General features: G+C 42.4%; 1 protein-coding gene and 1 long non-coding RNA gene across 2 annotated transcripts in view; one reads left to right on the top strand and one right to left on the bottom strand.

Moving 5' to 3' along the window:
- The window catches only part of LOC121138867, a 29,274-nt gene extending 13,688 nt beyond the window's left edge, over positions 1–15,586 (bottom strand). Inside the window, exon 1 of the long non-coding RNA XR_005875745.1 lies at positions 15,492–15,586. This is a non-coding gene — a long non-coding RNA (uncharacterized LOC121138867). The remainder of the gene's footprint in view (positions 1–15,491) is intronic.
- Positions 1–23,468, top strand: part of Prdm6 (PR/SET domain 6) — a 98,056-nt gene that overhangs the window by 14,706 nt on the left and 59,882 nt on the right. The window lies entirely within an intron of this gene.

Raw genomic sequence — 23,468 nt, 5'->3', positions numbered from 1 at the left:
AAAACTGCATTATCTTCTCCTGTCACATATTATTTTTTATTCCTTTGCTTTAGTAGCAGAACACAGGAAGCAAAATGGGAATCTTAGACATTACTCTGAAGACATAATCTGTCTTCCCTATCACACAACATGCCAGCAGGTGATCTGATGGAAACATTATCCTCAGAAACTGACATGGGGGCTGGCTCATTCCCCTGTGCCAATTACAGCAATTTTAATTGTTTGTGGAAAAAGCTATGTTTCACCTTAGACTCACAGCTAGCTGTAGTGTGGTTTTATGTTAAGCGCTTTCGATCAAGTAGGAAAACCTGCACCTTATTTAGCCGGGGAGTCATTCCTGCAGTAGGGAGGTCCCCTGTTCTCCAGGGATGGCTGTGAGACATTCATTGGTAGTGTGCAGATGCTCTGAAGGCAGTCATGTATAAAATTGGAACTTGCCTTTCTCTTTTGCTTTCTTTCTGTTTCAGAACCATATATGCTCCAAGATTTCATTAGTTCCGACATTCCTTGTGTATTTACACAAGAAACACAGACTCTGGTGTAAGTACTTAGCATAAAAGCCGGAGAAGCCAGGGACCAGTATCCCTTTCCTGGTGAACGTTTACCACCTCGCTCAGATAAGTTACAGAATTCCATTATCCAAATTGTTACACATGTGTGACAGAGGTTGACCTTTTGTCATGTCAGTCCTCTTTGTGTAGGCCCCAGGCTCCAGCCTAATGGCTCAAACCCTGATTTACTCACTGTAATAAGGGCAGGAGGTCGAGCTTGTCGGCTGCCTGTTCGTACTCCTCCCGGAGCCTGGCTGAAGGCTGTTAACACAAAGCTTTTCAAAGTGAATTTACAAGCAGCGCCACTGACAGAGGCCAATCAGTGCACCATAAATGTCAGGTTAGTGAGACTGAGCAGTAAGTAAGGTACTGACAGTACACTATTGGCTGGAATCAATTGCCAAGGCTCAACCAAGATGAGTAATCTATGTGCGGGAGGAGGGCTTAGGGGAGAAGCTAAGTGTGCAGTCTGGGTTTCCAGGTGGACCTGGGTGATCCACCTGTTAGTGGACCAGTGAGGATTGGGACGGCATACATTTACTTTAGCACGACCGGCATTGTCCTCACTGGTGTGATTCACTATTTGGAAGATTAGCATGGTGGTATTACAGCTTTTTTCATTACAAGGTCGCTTACTCAGATTCCAGAACTGCAATGGCTTTCATAAAGGCGCTGACACGTACGTGCCTGCTCATTTGCTCCTAGGGGCGCTCCAGAGCATGGAACTTTTGTGGAAGTCACTAATGAGTGATCACGGGCTGAGGGTCTGAATATCCATGAGATGTGGTCTCCCTACCAGAAGGAATGTTTTTATCATTTTGTGTAATGACAATCCAGACAACAATTCGTTGAGCTCTGAAGGCATCAGCATTAAAATGGAGGAATCCATTAAAATGCCTTATGCAAGGATTTATAAATTAGGCAATTTCCTTGATTATTGCAATCATTTACAAAATTGATTGTTCCAGTGTGGTATAGACAGATTTTAGCAATGATCATTGACAGCAAGTGCATTGTCTGATATCTATAGCTTCTGATCACTAAAGTAGGTCACTATGCCCCCACCCTGCTGTTCCTTCGCTCAAGGTCAGGCAGAGTTGCTGGAAGCTTCAGTAGTCTCCAGAAGAGACCTGCCTAGGAAGTGCAGGTTGTTTTCAGGGTTACAGAGTTGTTCATTTGTTAATTATTTTCAAGACACCATCACAGTGTGTCGTTTGACCTAGCCGGATATTCATTCCTCCTACCTCAGCCTCCTGACTTCATAGCACTAGTTTTAGGTTTTGATCTGTTTTGGAGAGGGCATTGAAACCACCCACATGAACCGTATCAGCAGCGTTCATCTTTGGTATGATGCCCATTTCAAAGGAAATAGTTTTTGCAAATTGCAGCTGTAAAGTATTTGTTTGACTGAAGATCTGAACGTCAATAATGGGTTTTATTTTTTTGTTCCTCAGACTTCTAATTATCCAATAGATATATCGTAGAGCCCACTGGGTTTTAGGTCAATTAATTCTTGAAGGCATAATAAAGATGTTACAAAGTGTGAAATGCTCAAAATGCGGCAGATTTTTCTACACGAGAGCACACACGAGTTCACTGGTGCTTAATCACTAACCACAAACCACAAGTTGCTTTTATTCCTGAAGTATCAGTGATAGGCAAGCCAAATGTGTCTGCAGGGCTGCATCCAATGAAAGCTCACTGTGTGGTTTGTGCTTAGTACGAAATAACTGACTTTAGGACATTTGCTTTTAATCATCATTTTTCTCTTTTGAAACATTAAAACAAACCAAGGCTTGTAAAATAATAACTTTTGGGAAAAATATCTGACACTGCTGGAAATACAAAAAAGGGGTGGCGAGGGGCTTGATTTTTATCATGAGTGTGAATGTGTAAAATAGTTCTTTATTTTAAAAGGAGCAATGTTACATTTCAAAAAGTGAAGGAGATTGGTGGCACTTCCCGTTTATTTGGCTATCATTGCCTACTAAGTCAGAAGTTCATTTCCATTTCTGTCAGCTGGAAAGTTCACTGCTCACAACTTTGGTGAGAAGGCAACATTTTTACTTTAGTACCTGGGCTTTATCTCCTTATTTTCATTTCAATGAAAAATTTCCCATAGCATTTCTGGTTTCTGTCTAGTAGTGAAAAAGCAGTATGTCCTGTCTCGGGTGAACTGTGAGTGTGTGGCACTCAGTATTTTAAATGATTCTCCCAGGGCCCCGTACTATTATTTAATAAACCATAAGCTACAGTATGCAATTGTGAACTAATGTCATGGGATTTAAGCTCATTTTATTAAAATGAACAGTGTTTTTCACTCTGTGATAATTTTAAATTAAGGCTGCGGCCAATAATGAAGTGTCTTCTTTAGAAGCACTCAGTGTAATCTAATTCAGTAGAAACTTCCTAAGTGCTTCTTAATTGGAATTAAATTAAATGCAATCAAGGCACGTTTTCAGCATCGTGTAAAGCACCAAAAGCTTGTTAGCCTACTTTGGAATAGTAATGTTTATCACAAAAGGACAGTGCTAAGTCCTCTGTCTATCCACAAAGACAACGGAAAAGTAGGGAGCCCCTAAGCCCTGTAGGGTTTAAAGTAAAATGCAGTACTTCTGGAACCAGTCATGTGAATATTCTCAAACAGCAAGCAACCTAAAAACAATCATACTACTAAGGGAAGCAATGTATTTCACAGCTCATTGTGATACAACGTTTCACTCCAATGATATACAAAATGTAAAGTCTCATTATTAAGTTTTAAGATGGTATGAATGGGCTTTTGCATTAAAAGTAACTAATGCACATCATAAGAATTCAAGTGATATAAAACTACAAACAGCACCATGGCTTTTGTAATGTCCTCTGAGGGAGGCTAAGTACCAGAATATACATTTATTGTAGTACGGAGCCACTGTTTTAGAAAGGGATATGCACAAGATATCCTTCATACCACAAACAACATTATGGCAGCACACCAGTGGGACTGTTCTCCCAGGCTCTTCAGCGAGTGGTTAAATTTGGTTCACAATGAACAGGTTTTGATTCTGAGACTAGCCTCATGCTCCCATTGCTATACTTGGTGAGAAGTTAGTTAACAGTCTGCAGACCCTTTGATGTCCTTAATAAAACTAGAGGTCTTTTTAGGCCTCCCAGGATACTGTAGTGGTCCTTCAGGAGGAGATAAATCTATTTCCTGTCCATAGAAGGGTTAACAACAGCAATAACAACCAAAATGGTGTCAAGGTGCTTTGAAATGTGTTTTTTTTTAATATGAAGAGCTGGATTTATATAATTATGTTTTAGACTCGAGAGGAACCACTAAACCTCTCTCTGTTTGTTAATCAGAATAATAACTTAGAGTGCTGTACAGAAGGAGAAAATATGACCTTGGTGCAGAAATGCAGAATTTCTCCCACTTCCAGTTGTATTTTAGTAGTAAATTTCACCTCTAGTATACTTTACATAGATATAAAATAGTTTGGGCCTGGGCAGAAAAAAGGTCGAAATATGGTACCTTTGAATAAATATGTCTTTATGAAGCCATCACTATATACAGTGATTATACATCGATAATGTTTTCTAAAGACTTTTATTTATCTGTGAAAACAAAAGATCATATATACTAGACCACAATATGCATGTTGGATTTAATTACAACAAAATCAGGTTTAAATAATACTTCAATACAATGTTCAAGCTTGCTCACAAGTAAAGTACTATGTACTATGGAGATATACCACACAATGTAGATATTTTTTTTTAAATTACTAGCCGGCCTTTGTTCTTTTTATTTCATATTTTTAATATTAAAATTAATACATATCACTATACATATTTTGGTGTATCATGGGATGTTTTGATACATGTTTACATTTGCAATGGTCAAGTCAGGGTAGTGTATCTATGGCCTCCAAAATTTATCATTTACTTCCAATGAAAATGTTTCTAGTTGTTTTGGAGAATATAGTCCAATACTATCATCTAAGCTATTCAGTTGTGCATCAGAACACTAGAACCTATTTCTCCTACTTGTTTGTAAGTCAGTACATCACAGACATCTCCCTACCCCTCCTGCCAAAGGAAAATGAGCTCATGTTTAGAACTATATTTCTAATGGAGGGTAATCAGGATACAGATAATGGAAACAAATAGAATACTTGTTCTAGACATATACAATTTCGGTAACTTAGTGTCCTCCCAGCAACAAGCCAGCTTGAATATGAAGTGCAGTGGGAATGGCTTAGTGACATGTGGATGAATCACAAGGAAACCCCAAGATACAAAGGCCGCTTGACCGTGGACCTCAGATCAGGGGCAATTCATTAGGGTGACTTGACACTGGTATTGAGTTCGGAATACATCTCAATACCAAACACACTGTTGTCAATAAATATTAAATAACAGCAGATCATCCCAGTGGCACATTTGCCACTGCCCATGAAAATGTGTGCCACTACGTATCAGTAAATACGGACCCATCGGCACATTGTACAGATCCCGTCGGTGTTGACCATAGAAAAAAACTTCAACTCTAAGTGACAATCTGTGGCTGGAAATTTTGGATAAAACTTATAAATGCCACAGCACATTATAGACAGCAAGAAGTTAAGACTAAAATCAATATTTTTCTAATATATATGTATCTCATATCAATCATTTCTGTTGGAGGCTTTGATGGCAAATTAAGCAAGCAGTCAGAGTAGGTCTCAGCTGGGCCAGCAAGATGTAAAGCACTTGCTACCAAGCCTAACCAGGTCACCTGAATTCTACCCCTGGGACCTACATGGTAGAAGAAGAAAACCAAATCCTAGAAACTTTCCTCTGACTTCCACACAGCACACATGTCCTCCCCGGCCCCAGAGTGTAATCTAAAAACATCTCAACTAGACCAGCCTCTACCCTGACCCAGAAGCCCAGCTACTTGCATCTCTGAGATCTGTGGGGTGTGTGTCCGCTCTGAATCTCAGATAATTGGCTAATTAGCAAACAAATACCAAGAATAATAATCTAGCATGAGCTTGTCATCCCGGAACTTGGGAGACAGAAGCAGGAAGACAGTCACAAATTCAACCCCGGCCTGGACTGCATAGTAAACCCTGAGCCAGTCAGAGCTCCGTAGTAAGACACCATCTCACAAACACCAAAATAGGGAGGGGGTGGAGAGACAACTCGGTCCACAGCATGCTTGCCACATAAACTTGGGGACCGCAGCTTGACTCTTCAACGCCCATGTAGAATAAAAAGCTGGATTTGGTGGTGCACGCCTCTAATTCCAGTAGATGGGAGGATGGGGGTAGGGGGCAGGAGCTCACTGGCTGGCCAGTTAGCCTAATCAGAGAGCCCCAGGTCTGTCTGAAAAATCAGTGAGACACCAGGCTCCCGAAGAATGACACCAGAGTTCGACCTTAGACCTCAATACATACCAACACACACACACACACACACACACACACACACACACACACACACACACACCCTCTAAATAACAATAATAAAAAGGTGTGGAGCCTATAATCCTAGCACTTCTTGAGGCAGGAAGATTTCAAGTTTAAGACAAACCTGGGCTAGATAGAAAGACCCTGTCTTTAAAACAATAAGAGATGCAATGTATAGAGTAGGTATAGACCACTAACCCCTACTTCTGACAACTAGATACAGTGGTAAGTTTTATGTTAGGTGCCTTTGAAACCTTAAGCTTCCAGTGACTTTAAGGTACCTCAGAAGTTCTCAGGCTCTAGTCACTAGGGCAGTGGTTCTCAACCTTCCAAATGCCCTGACTCTTTAGTACAGTTCCTCATCTTTTGGTGACGCCCAACCATAGAGTTCCCTTTGTTACTACTTCATAACTGTAATTTTGTTATTGTTAGGAATCATAATGTAGATATCTGTTATGTAGGATACCTGATATGCGACTCCTATGAAAGGTCACTTGACCCCCAAAGGGGTCATAGCCCACAGATTGAGAATGGCTGCTCTAGAGTCTAGTGGCTATAAGAATCTCCAGGAGCAGGGAGCCAAGGGCTATCCAGTCTGGTGAATCAAATGTTTATGATGCAGTAGCTCTGACTTAGGGACCAGGAATTTGCTTTTGAAACAGGTATTCTAGAGCTGTCATTAGAAATCAAAATGCCAGACTTGACCTTCCCATGCCCTGTGATTGTCACCTTTCTCTCTTGCTCCTTCCTTGTCTTTGGTCCTCTCTCACCAGCCCTTTCTTCTGCTTTAATCCCTCATCGGCTCTAGTCCCGTCGTGAGCACATTCTAGCCCTGCCTTCTTTGTCGCTCCTACTCTGTGGCCACTCTGCTTTGGACAGCCTTGCTCTCCCCACCCCCTCCCACACCCAGATGTAACAGGTAGGTATAGAGACGGATGGAAAACCATAGGTGCAAAGACTACAGAACATCTAAACAAAACCAAACTACCTCAACCCGTATCCTTTCTGTATTTTGGACTTCTGCATGGCTAGGCATAAGGAAGCAGCCAGAATGGTGGGTATGGTTACACTGTGTCAACTGCAGAGTGTAATTACCTCCTAAGTCACCAATGTGTGCCGCTGGCAGAGGAGGTGCCCACAGGAAGGCTTTCTGTGTATCCAGCTCTCTCTGGGTCTGATCTCTGTAGCATGTGCTGGGCTCCTTACCCACCTCCGCCTCCTAGCAGAGACATCCGGTTAGACATCCGGTTACACACGGTCCTTTCTGCTTCTCCTGCCAGCCTCTTTGTGTAGTCCTGTATCGTATAGAGAGGTCATATGCTCCTTTACAGCCTGCAAATAGCAAGGGGCATACGTGCCAACGTATCTACTAGCTGACTGTAGTTTCCCCCCTGTCTTCCTCCTTGGCTTCCCGTTGCTGCCTTGCCTTGAGGTATTCTGAGTCCATGACTGGTTCTGACACCCAGAGAGCTCACTGGTCCTCATTGTTTTGTTCATCCATTATGAAGGCTGGGTGACTCTATCCCTAACCCTGCCTTTCTTTTCCTCTCCTCCCTTTCTTTGAGGCGGGGTCTCTCTATGTAGCCCTGGCTGCCCTAGAACTCACTAGGAAGACCAGGCTGGCCTTGAACTTAGAGATACCTCTGACTGTACCTCCCAGTGATGTTATTAAAGCCATGTCCCACCACACCTAGACACTTATTCTGCTTAAATCCTCTGTCCTCAAAAGCTTGTGGGACATCACCACTTGTCCTGTCATTGTTTCAAGTTGAGTTTACAGACTGCCCCTACCTTAGATCTTTTAAAATGGGCATTTTTTCATCTTTATTTTACAGTCCTTTCAGACTATAAGTCCAGAATCTCGGAGTTAATGTAATGACTTTTTAAAAAAGCTAAGAGTACTTAGCACACAACTCACTTAGTAACTGCTTTTGATCTGAAAGCAGTACTGAGGGTTGACATACTTAATCTAAAACCATATGCCAGACACTCTGCTAAGAGCCTTCTGGGTATTTATTTGTCATGCTAGGGCTCAAACCCAAGGCTTTGTCCATGTTCATCAAGTTGTCTACCTCAAAGCTACATCCCCAGATCGTCAAGGGTTACCTTAATTTACCCTCAGAATAACCCAACAAGTTAAGGACTACTGAGTCATTTTTTAGATAATGAGGTTTCCAGGCAGAGACCGAGAAGCAAAGTGCATTGCTGAGGGTTAGGTGGATTTTTCCTTAGCCAGCATAGAGCCCTTGTGCTTTTTGCTTCCTGCTCTGTATTCACTGTCTGACTTAAACTCCCATGAAGCTATGGGGCCACGCTTTCTGCCACAGGCATCACCGTCTCACAGATGCTGTGGGTCTGGATATGAATTCTCCCTTCTTGATAGAAAGCTGCACCGGTATCTTAGACACCATCCATTCCAAAATTCACCAAGAACCCTCACTCTCACAAGGCCCTTGGCATCGTTAGTCCACTTCGTGTCCCAGAACAACAGGCTCCAAGTTATATTCCCTGGAATCTGACGAAGTGGTAGGACCACAAGCAACGTCAGCAGGCGGCATGTAGGGACGAACCTCCCCGGGACAAACCTTCCTCACAGAGGAAGGAGAGCCAACTTCCTACTGGCACCGTTTGGGAAGGAGGGAAAATATGATTGGGAGGTCCCACACGGGAAATCCAGGGGGGATGGAGACTGGGAGGAAGGCGGCTCCTGGACAGGCTCAGCTGGTCAGGGGGTTCCCTTGTCTTTGCAAGATGTATTCTGTTTCTTCACTTAGTTCTCTCACTTGAGCTCATTCAATAGCCCTCCCTCCCCCCCCCCGTTCTTCCCCAAAGTCTTGCTGATTTCCACCGAAGAGACCTTACCCTGTTGTCTCTTCTCATTCTGGTCAGTTCAGTTCATGTCTTTCCCTTTGGAAGAGTCTCACCTCTCAGGAACTCCAGGTCTGACTCACTCTGCATTCCTTTCTTGTCAACTATGACCTTAACAATGTCATGTCAAGGCTCTGCTTGATGGCCTGCTGTTGCTTGCAGCCTCGGGTCCTTTGGTAAGCTCACGCTTGGCACATACTTTTTACTTTCTAAATTTGCCTATATTTAAATGTTGTTGTAAGAAGGGATAAACCTTGTAAGTATGCGGGGAAACCAATTTGTTTAGAGCCAGGTGAGTTTGGAGGAGCCCAGTGGGAGGTAAGGTTGATGAAGCTAGGCTTTGATCAATTGGATAGCAAGACTTTGGAGTGAAGTACATGTTGCATGGGATGCTAACATGTGTGACTTGTTTGCATAAGATCCCTTGAATGTGGGCTGGAGAATCTGCTGTGGGGGGGTCAGAGTAGGTGCTGGGGGGAGACCTTAGAGCGTAGGTTGTAGTTAGAGAAATAAGTGAGGAGTTGTAAGTGTGTGGCCGTTATTTAAATCCATGGGACTCCTTGACCTCTGCAGAGAAGGGAGTTGAGGTAAAGCGCGGATGAGGTACAGAGGTAGCTCTAATTCTGTAAGCCTCCACGTGAGTCTGTAGGTTGGAAGTGAGCCAATGACTAGGTAAGTGGATGTCTCCTCTGACAATCATGGAGTAGCATGGCTTGTACCCTTGGCAGACAACACACAAAGTGATTTCTGAATGATCCAGCCACTCCTAAATATGGTAACATAAAGTCATTATATATTCTGGGTGAGACCTATACCAAGCCCTTTCCTAAAGGGAGGGAGGCCTAATCTCTAACCTAAATATTCTACCAAAAATCCCCTTTATTTGAGCAGCTCCTAGTGAGTCATGCTGGCCACACATACATGTTCCAGTAGACATGGACAGACACCTGACATGCTGGTCTTAGTTCTCACAGTATTTTATTTTGTTATTTACTTTTAATGTTTATGCTAATTATTTTATGATAATAAAGGTGCACCATTTATTAAAGGACATCTGGACCATGTAGAAATGGAATTTAAAGAGAGAAGTGAGCCACAATTCATACGCTATAATTTTTTCTTTTTGAAGTTAGTATTTTCTTTGTATATAAAGATGAAAACATACTTTTTGTGTCTTAAAATCATAAAGATTTTCCTCATGTTGAAATTTTTTGTGAACATAATTTTATTCTGTATATGCTAAATATGGCTTACTCAGTATGATTTAAGAAGTAGTTGGACATTTATATCAGTCCCTCCATCTCTCCCTCCCTCATTCCTTCCTATTTTCCCTCCTCTTATTTAAAAAAAAAATCACTGATCATTTGACATAGCGAGTGTCCTGAACAGGCTTGCCAGAATATCTGCAGGAGAAAACATACAGAGAAGGCCTCTTTACACTAATGGCATTATGAACAACAGTGAACATTTATCTACCACCTCTCATCTTACAAGAGTTTCCACAACCAGCTTGGGGCGGTGGGGGCTGGTTTTGCTGGTACCCTCTGGATCAGGGTGTGCTGTGTCCTGCTGGTGGAACTGAGATAGGAAAGCTGAAGAGAGGCTGTCTGCTCAGCTCCTCCAGGCAGGGCAGGACAGAGCTGGGCGACTCTTTTGACCTACAGGCTCCAGGGGAGCTCTCCATCTGTCCAAATGTTAGCCTGGAACTAAACGCCTCCACACAGTGATGAAATCCCTAACAAATGTTGTGACAACGCTGAACATAAGGCCTTAATTTTTTTCAAATTGCTTGCATTTACAGTTAATTCAATTTGAATGATAAGTCACCTCCATGGGAATGACTCAGGCGCTTGTTTTTACGTGCTTTGTTTTCCAAAATGCGCAAAACGGAAAGGCATTGGTGTGCAAAGTATGCACAGTCAAGGTAATACTGCACTGGTTCCAAGGCAAGAGAGTTATCTACATCTGGTGTTTCGGCTCTGGAGTTATCAAAGAAAACAGAAATATCGTTATAAAACACATTTGGCTCACTGTACACAGTGGTTATTGGAGGGGATAAATTCAATTTCGTACCTCAAATAAAAAATATTATTTTTTTCCTGTTACAGGACATTTGCTTTCTACTAGCTGAAAAATCCTGCCCAAGTTCAGACCTTTTGGAACAGGCAGGGACAGATAGGCTAGGTTGTGTCTCGGTCAGGATAGAATTAAGGAAATGGTTTCAACAGCAAATAATTTTCACACTGTAAGAAAGACTAGAGAGGAACAGTCAGGAAATGTCCAGACAACAGCCATATAAACAGATAATTGTTGAAATATTTGGATAATTTTAAGAATAAATGCAGGGTAAATTTTTGGACAGTTAAGTCAGTTTTCCATAATAACTCTGTCTCCTAGCCAGTAATTTCCCTGTTCTTCTTAATTTATTTCACTTCTTTTAGTTGGCAAATTCCTGTGTTCCATCCCTGGAATAAATCAGCTCTACAGCTACCAGGTTCTCCTGCAAGCCTCTTGTCTTAACTCCTGCCGTTCTGCACCCAACTGGGGTTTGCCACCCTGCCAGGGAGCACTGGAGCCCAGCAGAGCTTCGTCTGTGATGTCTTTGCCCAGAAGGCCCCCATGGCCTTCCAGCAACCTAACAGTTCATTTAAATTTGGATCAGTGTCCAGAGTAACTTTAGAGTTATGCAATGGCAATTCTTAGAGCTCCTATGAAGGGGCCTGGAGCTGGGAGAAGGCAAAACACACCCGTGTCCCAGCCATCTCTGCTAGGGAGCTCAGGGCTAAAGCCGTCATCACAGCCAAGGCTCGCACGCCTGCTCCCTGCTCGAGAAAGGCAGTGGGTCATCTGAGGTACCTTTGGTATTTGGCCCTTCTCCTCTCCCCGCCCCTCTCGTAACTAAAGTGGGACAACACTGGCTTCTGCATCTGAAAGCTCTTGTTTAGTGGCCTGGCCCAATGGAAAATTGCGTGTTTTTAACTTAGGAGCACAGCAAGTTGGTGCCTGGACAGTTTGAAGTGGATGCTTTAGAAGCAGTAGATAATAACCAGGAAGTAAGATGGACCTCTCGTCCATGTCCCTCATTCCTTTGCTGTTTGGTCAGAGTCACAGATGACCCTTCCTGGCATTTGTATCCCTCTAGTGATGAGTATTCTACTTAATCCTGCTGAGGCTGAAGGAGTAAGGGGTTTCATCAAAGACAACTGCCGAGTGCCCCACACAGAGATAAAGATGCCATCCCAGGCAGCGTTTCCTCTGCATGTGTGGTGACATCAGACGGAGAGCTAGGTCAGAAACTGTGGAGGTGTGCGAAGCATAAACAGAGGCAGCTCCAGCTTGGGAGAGGCTCACACAGTACTCAGAGGGGCCAGGAATTTAGTGATCCAAACTCTATTTGGTGTGTTTCTCCAAGTGCCAAGTTTATATATTAGAAAGACACAGTCTGTGCCCCAGAGGTGCTTATAATTCATGAGGAAATTGTCCAATACTCAAAAGAGAGATTAATTGTCTTAAATATGTTAGACATCTTTAATGAGTATAGCAGAACACCCGAGTGTGGGGTGTTTAGAGGATTGTTAAGGAAGTGAATGAAGGCCTGGATCTGGAGTAGTTAGTTTGCAACGTGGTGGTTCCAGGGTTAGTGAACATGACAGAGAAACTAACAGGAGAGATAGAATTCAAAGTAAGGTGAGCAGCTAGTACAAAAGCCAGAAGGATGACCGGGTAAAATTCTCAGAGGTTGACTGGCTTGAGAGAGGGGGATGGAGAGACAGCTCAGCAGGCAGAGACGCTCACCTTGCAAGCCTGGTGACTTGAGTTCAATCCCTGGAACCCATGTAAAGAGGAGAAAACAGACTCCACAAGTTTGTCCTCTGATCCCACAGGTGTTAATCTTGCGTGAACGGTTTGCCAGAGTGCATAGGACTTTTGGAGCATTTGGACATTGTAATGCATTGGGTGTGGGATGCAGCCATTTCCTTTGATGGCCCAAGAGTAGCCAGGCACTAAGTCTGAGTAGAACAGTGCTCCAGAGTGAAGCAGATGTTTGTGTTGTAAGTTATTCTGTGGCTTTTGTTTTTTCTCTTCCCCTTCCCCCTTTTCCTTCCTCTCTCCTTCCTTCTTTTCCTCTTCTATTTCTTTCAGCAGAGACTACAGTGGTGGCATGCAGTTAGTTATAAAGTCTTTCCTGGAAACAGAGAGGAACAGCACAGGCTTTTTTTTTTTTTTGACAATGCATGTCTGCAATATCCAAGTTTCTCTCCCTTTATCCAGTCTAGCAGTTCTCAACATGTGGGTTGCGAGTCCCAAAGAACATCAGAAAAAACAGATATTTACATTACGATTCATAACAGTTGCAAAATTGCAGTTATGAAGTAGCAATGAAAGTGGTTTTATGGTTGTGGGTCACCAGAACGTGAGGAACTGTATTAAAGAGTTGCAGCATTAGGAAGGTTGAGAACCACTGATCTAGTCCTTCAGCAAATGGTGCTGGGCTATGCACAAAGATAGAGGAATCAAACACACAAAAAACTTAGCAGGATTCAGCCTGTGGAGGAGCTCAGAGTTGGATGATGGATGTTCATACTCCACTTCCAGAGAGAAGACCTGAGCTTTGAAAGAGTGAAGAAGAAACTGAAGGGAAAGATGGAGGTACCAAGCAGAGACACTCAGGTGCCCATCAAGGCAAGGTTTGGTCCTTCCTCCTAGAGTTGCCTTCTTCAGCAACATCATACACCACTGTGGTGACCTGAAACTTCCCCAGTGATGCCTGGCCCTGCCCCCTCTCGGAATTAGTGGAATGCATCTGCTTGTGGGCTGGAGATTAGAGCCCAGGGCTGGGACTCCTAGGAAAGCTGTCTTTTTGGGTGGCCTCACAAGACATGGTTCAGACTCTAAGCTAATACTTCTAAACTTCCTTCTCTGATAATCTATATTTTTCTGTTTTTAGAACTACAATGTCAGCGATGTCTCAGAAGATTCATCCCTTTAAAACTAGCAGCAATAGCTCTTGTTTGGAAATTAAGCAACAGAAAGGAATTTGAGCAGGCAAGCTAAGAGGAAACCTTGTATATTCAAATATATCCATGGTTATGCTACCAAATTCAACCAAGTCAGTTTTAAGCATGGCTAAAAACTATATTTTAATGAATATCTCACCATATTTTCCCCTTAAACATTTTGAGTTTTAAATGTGCTCACACCTCCTTGCTATGTCTTCCAGTGCTATGCTATCCAGTAGATATTTTGTAGAGTTATTGATCCACTTTGGGTATTTTTCACTTTATGAGGAGTGTTTATTTATCCTCAATTCACTTTGTTCCAAAAAGATCTTGAGTACGTCTTATAAAACTGAAGTTTAGAGATGGATAAATATTTTGAGAAGATGAAAATGGAAAACTTTAAAGATGAACAAATGTGCATAATTTAAAAGTATTCTTGATGCTGGAATGTGTCGCATCCAAATTGTGCTGTTTTGGCACAGTTGCCTACTGTGGTCCTCCTCCGGGATGTCTGCTGTTTGTTTATACAATGGAACTGGAGTGACCATAATGGGATGTTTTGCCCCAACCTGTAGACCCCAGTCTCCATCCATGAGACCAGAAGTGACTAGTAGGCAATGCTCAGTTTCTTTACTAAATTAAGGATTTATTTTTCCTCCCTAAGCAAGTGAAAAATGCTCATTATCCGTAGTTCAGAAAACATATAAAAAATTTAAAATTTTCACAGCTTAGCACCTGGAGAAAAACTCTTAAAGTCTAAATATTTTTTCCTAAAACTTTTTATCTATTTCCATTATATTAAAATAGTTTTAGCTTAAAATTATTATCTATACTCATCCTGGTGTAATGAATAATTTTTTTGCAATCATCATCATATCTACCAAATACACAAGTCGGAATTTGCTTAACTATTTCCTTATTGCTAGACATCTAACAATGAGGCTACTAGTTACTGTTTTTATTATTGTTGAGAGTTTTTGTATGCGTTGTTCAGCTTTTTGGAACCATGACTCAGACCTCTCTATTACAGATTATCTCTCTTACAGGGTAGTCAAAGTGGTATGTATAAATAGGTGTTTATTAAATATGGCTCATTTTCCTTATGAAACTGTAACATTCTTTAATTTCTACAATACTGGGCTTTGAAAAGCTGCTTTTGAGTCCTCCTCTTTTTCAAACTAAACACTGAATGTGTTGGGGTTGGGGTTCTGAGAATGAAGAACCTGTAGACCCCAGTCTCCACCCATGAGACAGAGGTGCCTAGTAGGCAATATTGACTTTCTTTATGAAATAAAGGATTTATTTTTCCTTTTTCAAGCAAGTAGCTAATGCTCATTTTCCATAGCTCAGAAAACATATAAGTGAAGCATGCCCTCTGCTGCTGAGTTACCCCCCCACAGCCCTGAAAGCTACGTTTTTTGGATTTATTGGGCAGTTGTCTCAAGTCACTGAGTACTAGCCTCCTTCTTCAAGTTTTTAAGAAACTTCAAATATACCCTGAAGGATGCAATCATGACCACAATGTGCACATGGGGGGCAGAGGACAACTTTGGGGAGTTGGCTCTTTTGTTCCACCGTGGGTTCCAGGGATTGAACTCAGGCTGTCTCGTTTCCCTGCAAGCCTCTTTACTCACCACGCCTCCTCCCTGGTGTCCGCGATGGTTGTTTTTGGTGATAAGGTCTCGATGTGTACCACAGCCCGAGGATATCTTGAAGCTCACTGTTTAGGCCAGACTGGCCTCCGCTCACAACGCAGCCGCGTGCTATGATTGCCAGTATACGTCACAATGCCCCGCCTTATTGAAATGTTTTAACGTAAATCACATAACGATTTATCTACAGGTATCATTTATCTCTGAAAGATTGGCTTCAAAAATACAAATAAAACCCCACACACAATCATCTGAAAGCATGAACAGTCATTTATTAATGCCCATTAATTTCAATGCGCCCTCATCTTTCCTCACCTACTTTTTTATAGTTGGTTTATCTTTTACGTCTCTTTTCATGTGTGACAGTTCATTGGGAGAGTTTTCTCCAGTAAGTGCCTTGATTCTCACCTGTAATCTACTGAAGCTGAGTCAATGTGGATGTGGTCACATGATCTACAGTTTAACATGCTCTATCGGGAATTCTGATGAGCAAAAACAGCTTGGGAATTTCTACAGAGAGGAACAAATCTTGTGGTGGCTCAGGTATCTGTAATTCTAGGACTCAAGAGACAGAGACACCAGGATTTTGAGTTTCAGGTCAGCTTGTGCTGTGGTGTAAGACCCAGTCACAAACGAAAACAAACAGGCAAATTTATTATTTTTATTTTTTCATTTTTTGATATTTTCTATTTTTTCCTTCCTTTTTTATTTAAGTTAGAAACAAGCTTGCTTCACATGTCAATCCCAGCTCCCTCTCCCTCCCTCTCCCTCCCTTCCTTTCCTGCTCCCCACCTAGGCCCCCCCACCCAATCTCCACTCCTGATACCCAGGGAGGGTGAGGCCCTCCATGGTGGATCTCCAGAGTTTGTCATTTCATCCAGGGCAGGGCCTAGGCCTTCCCCCAAGAGTCCAGGCTGAGAGACCATCCCTCATTGTGGGATGGACACCCAAAGTCTGTTTGTATGCCAATTATAAATACTACCCAAGGTCTCATAGATTACCTAGGCCTCCTCACTGACACCCACATTCAGGGGGTCTGGGTCCGTCCCATGCTTTCCACACAGCCATCAGTCTGGGGTCCAAGAGCTCCCCTTTGTTCAGGTCAACTGTTTCTGTGGGTTAAACCAGTGCAGTCTTAACCCCTTTGCTCATCAGTTCTCCCTTTCTGACACTGGATTCTAGGAGTTCAGTTCAGTGTTTAGCTGTGGGTGTCTGCCTCTGTTTCCATCAGTCACTTGATGAAGGTTCTCAAACAGGCAAATTTAAAACATCTTTTGGAATGATTTTGTTTTTAGTCAATGAATAAACTTTCCTAAATGTGATTATCTCTAGTTGTCTAATGAGGCTTTGTACACGTGCGAACCTTTGTCCGTGGGGTTTTCGCGGGGTCTTCCCCTTCTCTTGCTGATGGCTGAGGTGAGGGCCTCTCTGCAGCTTGACTTCCTCATCCTTGCCCGCAGGCGATCTTACTGCTTTCTGGTGTGCATTGTCTGTTCCAGTCCTGGACCTGTTGTGTCACATTTGTGACTCTGCAAAACCTTTGACTGATTACAGAAGATAATTGTTATAGAAAACTAGAAATATATGGAAAAGAAGAAAAAAAAGCATCTATAACGTAACTGTTTTCCCCGTATTTCATTCCTTTTCTATGGCAATAATACATTTTCTCAAAGACCAATTTTAAAATCTTATGAATTTTGTGACTTTTAAAAGATAATATGCTGTAATAAAAAAATGAATAAATGCTTTAAAAACCACTTGATATCACATATATATATACACATATATATGTAGTCTCATTTTGGGTATGGACACACTTAAACTTTTTTCTATGCTATAAAAATCCCTGCAGATATTGTTTTACATATCCATAGCTATTTCCTTGCTATATCTTTATGGCCCTGAGCTAATGTACTTCGTATTTTTAAAGCTTTTGGTTCAGCCTCTTTACCTTCAGCACCACACCAGCCTCTTTCTTGACTGCAGGAAAGACCATTCGCTTCCCCAATGCTCTGTCTACACTGTGGTCTCTTTCTGTGGTAAACTACTGACGTGCTCCTTCCCTTCTTGAATTAGTTGCTTTTAGCAGTGTTCCTTATGTATGCTTTGGAGGGCTATCATAACTGGTGATTTCTTGTTTGTTCGTTTTGCCTCATGTTAGGGAAGTACCTTTGGAGGGCTATCATGCTGTCTGTAGTTCATTTAGAACCCTGGGCTCTCGTGAGAGGGATTCAAGTGCTCAGAATCATGTGGCTGCCTGTTGAGGTGTGTGTGTATATAATATACATACATACATACATACATACATACATACATACTCACACACCTCAATGGGTATGCATACACACATACACACACATAATACTTTTAGATCATGCATTATGGAAGAGGTAGTAAAATATCCCAATCCTAGAAATAGCTGCATTTCACCAGAAGGTTTCGCAATAAATTCTAAATAAATTTGTCAATCATCTTTAGGATCTGTAGGGTCTGAGTTTGCACAAATAAAAGTTGTAGATTTGGGTTGTTCTTCATCTCTTTCTGCACGAGTAGTGATACTGAGAACAGACAGGGTTCTGTGCGAGCTCTGGTACTGCCCTGGGAATGTTTGAAATGTGAGTTGCACTTGACACAGAACCATAGCTGTGCCTCCGGTTTCTCATGGGGGTCTCCTGACTGCCTGGATGCAGCCTTATCTGCCAGAGAGGAGTTGATGGGCTCTCATCCCAGAGAGACTAAGCAAAGAATAATAATGCAAAAGCAAAGGACGGAGCTGAGATTTGGGTAGAAAATAGAGTGCTGGAGTATTTGAACAGTTTTAGGCATGAGAAATGCATGGCTTGGAGTAGATTCCTTATTGCCTTTAAATAACTCAGAGCAACAGGAGGAGGGCCAGAGAGGAGCAGATCCCTGCTTAATTTCCATCTGGTCCAGGGCAGGCTCGACCTTAGAGTTGTGGTACTCAACCTGTGGGTTGCAACCCCTTCGACTCAAATGACACTTTCTTTTATAGGAGTCACCTGAGAGCATCCTGCATATTAGGTATTTACATTATGATTCATAACAGTAGCAATACTACAGTGATGAAGTGGCAATGAAAATAATTTCATGGCTGAGGACCTGTATTAAAGGGTCACAGCATTAGGAAGGTTGAGAACCCCGCCTTAGGCTCTGCCCGCTAGGCTGGATGGATGCTCTTCCCATGGAGGGTGAGCTGCATGTGCATTGCGTTTTGCTGTGACTACTCTGTACCAGAAGAGCCACACCAGAAATCTCTGTTTATGTAACCACACAGGAAGAGCCAATCTGGTGATTTTCTAAATACTTATTTCAGTGTAGATGGCCAGCAGGATAACTCAGACTCCAATGGAAATGATTTCAAGTTGTTCACTTAGCCACTGACACTGGCACAATGAATGTGGCCAAGTTTCAGTTTACTCTTGTGCTGTTTAGACACACTTCGCATGGTGCTTCGTTTTAAAAGACCTCCAACTATTTTTATTGAACAGACACAGGATGTTTGGTTCTCAAGGCTACAGCAAAAATTTCATTGCTCCACGGATAACTGCACTGATCCAAATTTGCTCTTTTAAAACTGCAGTCAAGCTTGGTGCTGGCATTCGGCGGAGGGATGCTGGTCTGCTACATGCAGAAACTTATGGTTAAGACCAGGAATACCTGGAAAGTTGGACCATTCTGTCACTTGTTAATTTATTTGCCCGTGTAAGTTGCTTTTCTTTAGAGGACTCAGCCATGGCCTGTGGAAAGCACGGTCTTCAAACTGCATTTTTCCTCTGTATAAGATAAAGATACACTATAGAGTTTTCTAAAAGGGAGAGCACAGAATGAATAAAAACAGGTTCACGATGGTGCTACTAGGTTTGGGAAAATATTCTCCATTTGTGTTTTGTGTACCCTAAAACTTTGATGCCAGACGGTCTCTCTGGGAACTGGGTGTGGCTGACTTAAAAAAATTAATACTGAATGCTGTTCAAAACCTCCCAGTACCCAGTGGTAGCTACATTAACACACACACACACACACACACACACACACACACACATACATACACACACACACACACACACACACACACACACACACACACTCCACATAGGATAGGATTCAGTAGGATTCAGGGACTCTCCAACCATGGGTACCTTTTCCATAGCTAACTCAGTTGGGCTCCTAGTACATTTTAAGTCTTGGTGACTTGCAGGCTATTTGTTTTGTTGCCTCATTTAAATTGCGATGTCATAAATCACTCCATTTTTTAATCATTTGAGTAGCAAACACCCCAAAGCACTAAAGTTAAACAATGTTAATGGGGATTTACTTTGGGTGCCATTGTTTTCATATGACAAATGGCCATGCATCAAGCTGCATAGCACAGTTTATTTATGCAGACGTAATTAAGCCTTTGAAATGAAATATACAGTGAACCAGTTGCCAGAAATGCAAAGTTGGCTTGACATGGCCCCTCCTCCCGCTTCCTCCTGTGGACTTGATCAGTTTAAGGCAGATTGCAAGCTAGGTGAATACTCTTGGTTTGTAGGAAAAAAAGTTACCCAATTCTTAGAATAATTTTTTTGTCTCTTTTGTGATTTTTGTGGGATAGATTTGAAGACTTTCTCTGGACTCAACTAGTTATGAAAATGATCTTTTGCTAGCTCAGTGGTTCTCAGCCTTCGTAATGCTTTGACCCGTTAATACAATTTCTTGTGTTGTGGTGACCCTTGTGAAAGAGTTCTTTGACTATAAAGGGGTCTTGATCCACAGATTGAGAACCACTGTGCTGGCTACTGCCTCTGCATGCCTAAACTCAGGTGTAGTTTAATTATTTTGGGTGTGCACCTGTGTGTGTGTATGCGCGCATACATGTATATAGGCCAGAGGAAAATCTCAGTGTTATTTCTCAGGTGTTAGCCATCATTGTTTCCCTTTTACTGAAAGTAGATATTTTTCATCCAATATATTCTGATTCCAGTTTCCCCTTGCTTTACTCCTTTCAGCCCCTCCGCATCTCCCCTCCCATCTGGATCCATTCCATTTTTGTCTCTCATTAGAAAACAAGCAGGCGTCTAAAGGATAGTAAAAAAATAAAATATAATAAGATAAAATAAAACGAAACAAGCCAGAATAGGACAAAACAAATGAAACAGAAGGAGGAGAGGCCAAGAAGATGTACAAGAAACAGACACAGACACAGGGATCCACTGTTCACACACCCAGGAATCCCATAAAAACACAAAACAGTACATATGCAAACCTGTAGGGTAAAATACGTAAATAAAATAAAAAGTCCCGATACATTGTGAGGCAAGGAGCCTCCAAGGATGCCATTGAGTTCGTTTTTCCGTTGGCCGTCTACTACTGGGCATGTGGGCTACCCTTAAGAGTAGTTTATTGCCCCAGTGAGACTTCCTGGGGAAAACTAGTGTTTCATTTGAAAATGCTTATCAGTTGGAGATATTCTTCATTTTTTTGAGATAGGATGTCTTACTGACCTGGAGCTTGCCAAACAGGCTAGTCTAGATGGCCAGCAAACCCTAAAATCTTCCCTCTCTTCTCCAGGTCTGGGATTGCAGGTGTGAGCCTCATTGCCCAGATTGAAAGAAAACAAAAACCAGACAAACAAACAAAAAACCCCCGTGTGTTCCAGGGATTGAACTCAGGTCCTCAGTTGTGCAAGGCAAGCACCTGAACACCTGAGCCTTCCTAGTTCTCTTTAAGAGGCCCCCATCTTATTGGATTCTACCTTGATGAATTCTTTTATTTTTCTGTTTAAGCAACAGATGGCAGGTTTCTGTGTTTTCTTAGAATGTAAGACATGAGAACAATCTCCAGGAGAATATTCTTACCCAATAGGAACACCTAAAGATTTTATAACTGCTGTTATCTTTGTTTCCAAAGAGGAAGTGTAGCCATTCTCCTGATCCTAGCTCCTGGAACTGTTAACATAAATAGAATGTGTTTTACATTGTGCTACACCCGACTGAGAGCTGGGAAGCCAGCATGGACTGACCCAGACCCTCTGAATGTGGATGTCAGTCATGAGGCCCAGGCAGTCTATGGGGCCTCTGGTAGTGGATCAGTATTTATCCCTAGTATAAAAATGGACTTTGGAAGCCCACTCCACACAGAGGGATACTCTCTCAGCCTAGACACACGGGGGGGAGGTCCTAGGCCCTTCTCCAAATGATGTGACAGACTTTGAAGATCCCCCATGGAAGGCCTCACCTCCCTGGGAAGCAGAAAAGGGATGGGATAGGAGACTGGTGGGGGGCAGGGGAGGAGGAGAGGGAGAGGGAACTGGGATTGGCATGTAAAAGAAGATTGTTTCTGATTTAAATATAAAAGAGAGGAACAGCTGGGCGTTGGTGGCACATGCCTTTAATCCCAGCACTTGGGAAGCAGGGGCAGGCGGATCTCTGTGAGTTCGAGGCCAGCCTGGTCTACCAAGCAAGTTCTAGGACAGCCTCCAAAACAATACAGAGAAACCCTGTCTAGAAAAACCAAAAAGAAGATAGATAGATAGATAGAGAGAGAGAGAGAGAGAGAGAGAGAGAGAGAGAGAGAGAGAGAGAGAGAGAGGAACAACAATGGCAAAAAACCTCCTTACTGATTTGGAGATTAGAAATGAGGAGTGAGTGAGTGAGTGAGTGAGTTAGAGACAAGGTCTAATTATGTGATCAGACTGGCCTGGGACTCATCATGTAGCTCTGGCTCATTTGAAGCTCACAGCAACCTTCCTGCCTCAGCCTCACAAGTGCTGTGATTACATGGTGATGCTGGTGTGACTCACCATGCTTCCATAGGGCAAAAGTTTGTCGTCACCATTGCTTTGGGGCAAATGAATTAGCAGTAAACCCAATGGTTAGCCCTGATTTCCAAGTTTAGACAGAGATACCCCCCCCCCTGCTCCCAACACTTCCTTTCTTTTGCCCCTGCTCACTGACAGGTGAGAAGGAAAAAGAAGGGAAACCATGGGCCAGGAATAATTCTCATTTCTCCTTTGATCTGTTGTTCTTTGGAAGCCAAAGGACCAGTTATCCAAATGCTGGGGTGGGGTGTACAAAGGAAGGAAATGTTGATGTGCCCTGGTAAGCCATGTGTGAATTCAGAACTTGCTGCATAGATGCTCATTAGCAAGTACATACCTGAATTCCAGATTCAGTAATTATGTCCTGGAGTGTCCATTAAACCTGTGAGCCCATCCTTCAGCCAATGAATTGAAGGGTATGTGTGCCGCCTTGCGTTCCAAACCAGCAGAAGTTTGGGTACATCATATAAAGGTTACTATGTTGTTTGTCCAAGTATCCAGCTACTTCTCCATCCTGGACACAAAGGAAACCTTCATGGGGAAAGAGCTCTGTTGGGTAACGGGATGAGCAGAGATCTCTCAGTGACCATGTAGGCTGGGTTACAGCTGCACCATTTCATGTGACCTGGAGCAGGTCACTTGGAACTTTCCTTAACTTGTTTTGGGGGCATGGGAGGATAGGAGGGAGAGGGAACTGGGATTGATATGTAAAATAAGATTATTTTTAATTTAAATTTAAGACAGAGAATAATAATAAAAATAATACAAAATCAAAAAAAAAAAGAAAAATGGGGGACACTAATGTCACTTCATTCTTTAACAATTAAACTAAATGTTATAAATTCAGTAGCACACTACCTATCGTATATAAGTATCTCTGTGTTTCCTTCCCTTTATTGCATTAAAAAAGCACAAAAACATGAAATTCTATTACACTTAGCAATAAACAAGGGGGTCCAGAAAATCCAGCCCTTCCTCCGCAAATCCACTCTCTGCTCTTTGTCTCCTACACCACAGCAGTTATTCCTGACACATTAAAAATTTAACTAATCCCCAAATGTGAGTGTCAGCGAGAAGGCCTGGGCAACCTATGGGGCCCTGAGCTGTGGATCAGTGTCTATCCCTGGTATACAAAC

Source organism: Mesocricetus auratus, unplaced genomic scaffold (genome assembly GCF_017639785.1).
Source record: "Mesocricetus auratus isolate SY011 unplaced genomic scaffold, BCM_Maur_2.0 Super-Scaffold_6730, whole genome shotgun sequence".
Classification (NCBI taxonomy): domain Eukaryota; kingdom Metazoa; phylum Chordata; class Mammalia; order Rodentia; family Cricetidae; genus Mesocricetus; species Mesocricetus auratus.
Note: the sequence above shows the minus strand (reverse complement) of the source record. Positions and strands in the feature narration are given on the sequence as shown.